Genomic DNA, 2,085 nt, shown 5'->3' on the forward strand with positions numbered 1-2,085 from the left:
CTCTGTTGGCGGGCCCCGCGGGGTTTGCCGTTTCCTGATGAGTGCCGGGGAGGGGTAAGGGGTAGGGGGTAGGAGGGCGATATCAATTTCCAGGCCTGGAAACTACCTTTAAGCTGATGCGGGGCGTGGCGCTCGCTCGCGCGGGTCGCAGGGTCGTCCCCCGGGGATCCTTATCGGGCCGTGGCAGCAGAGAGGTCCTGCGGGAGACGTCCTGACAGCCTGTACCCCCCTCCCTCCCCGCCTGTCCCCCAAAGTTTAACCCCCTCGGAGCGCGCCCGTGGGGCTGCCGCCTCGGCTGCCGCGCCCCCAACTGTCTGCTGAGTAGTCTGCTCTTCAACACGGCGGGGCTGCGGGGCTCAGCATCAGCGGGCTGAGCTTTGTGTGCTGCTTGACCTCCGCTTGACCTGCTGCTGCTGCTGCCTCGCCACGTGCTCGCCGACCCGTGCATGAAAAGTCCTCACACACATTTAATCTGCCGTAACACCTCAAGAAGCGTGACGGCAGCGCAAGTGGGACGGACCGGGTGAAGCAGTGCATCAAGCATCGCGGAAGGGAAGGCCAGCCGTCGAGTCGGCGCGGCGCGCGGCCGCCCGGGGCTGGGGGCCGACGGGGGCCGGGAGCGGGGGCACCGCACTTGCGTTCCTGGTGGGTGACTGGGTGACACGGTTGGCTTTACACTCTCGCACCCCCCCCCCCCTTCGCCACCCTCTTCTCCCCTCTCTTCCTCCTCCCCCTTCCCTCCCCTTTCTCCTTCCCTGGTCCCCGTCGTCACCGCGCGCGTGTTTCGAAAGCAGCAGCGGTAGCAGTATGAGCAAAGGTATTTGATGATGCCCCCCTCCCCCTGCCTCCTGCTGCTGCTAAGCCTCGTTCGCACAAACCGCGAGGTGCAAACTAACTCTGCACGAGTGGCTCCCCCAGGCGGCCCGGCAGCCTGCAGCCGAGGCCGGGCTAGTTGGTACGGGTGGCACCGACGTGTGGAGAGACGCTCGCCGGGAAGAATGAACGCTTTACTTGTTCCTGTTACATAACAAACAGTGTTGTTGTTGTTGAACAAGAATGTTCATTGAAAATCTCGAAGAACAATTTGTCGTTAAAATGACAACATTGTTTTACAGTGTGCTGTCCTCTATCCTTCGTATGTAAGGATCAATAAACATCAGCAGTGAGTGTGCCCAGTTTGGGGCCCGCCTGGCCGCCGCCCAACGGGACCATGGGACCGCTCTACACGGAGCGGGTGCGGTAACCCTCTGGCGGGTGCGATAACAGCTGAAGAGCGAGCTGCGTGCAGAAACAGGCTGTCGCACACTACATGGTTGTTGTAGGACCCCCGATTACTTTTTACCCTGTTGCTTGTTGTGGAATTGTGTGGATGTTAGAGAAAACAAGCTAAAGAGTGAAACTTTTACTCTCGCCCTTTTCCTTTCTGCATATTGATTTGCTGTCGGTGACGCGCAGCTCGAGTGCTCAGCCTAGTGCCCCTCGCCTTCGGTTCGTGTCGAGTCTCTTCTTCGCCTCGCGCGGGGCTAGAGCCGGAGCCGCCGCCGCTGCAGTCGGTCTGCTGTCGGTTCGGTTTGATCCCAAGCAGGACCTTCCTTATTAGGCGGGAGTAGGGGCAAGGCCGCTGCCCCCTCCCTCCCTCCCTCACTCTTCCTGCCGGCACCGGAACCGGTTCCCGCCTGCTGCTCCGCCGTGGCGTCACTGATGCGCCCGGCCCGGGCACTGGGCCGTGCACGAGTGCGGCTGCGGCGCCCTGACCCCAGTTAAAGTGGCGGCAGGTTAATTTAACAAACGGGAGTCGTTAGCGTGCGCTGCGCGGCGCGGGTGGCCGTCTGTGTGGAAATGGGGGAAACGGCGTGTGCGGCGGGGCAGGGGCGAGGGGGGAATCACTAGGGTTCGTAGCGTACGGACTATTTCGTGGTATTTCTCCTACCATTTCGGTTATTTCTCCTACCATTTCGGCTATTTCCCTCCTATTTCGGATAATTTCAGTCTATTTCGCGCTATTTCGGAGTATTTCAGAGGTATTTCGCGACTATTTCACCGACTATTTCGCGTCTATTTCGTCTTTATTTCGCTCTATTTCGC

Source organism: Frankliniella occidentalis, unplaced genomic scaffold, assembly GCF_000697945.3.
Source record: "Frankliniella occidentalis isolate FOCC.00 unplaced genomic scaffold, Focc_3.1 Scaffold34, whole genome shotgun sequence".
Classification (NCBI taxonomy): domain Eukaryota; kingdom Metazoa; phylum Arthropoda; class Insecta; order Thysanoptera; family Thripidae; genus Frankliniella; species Frankliniella occidentalis.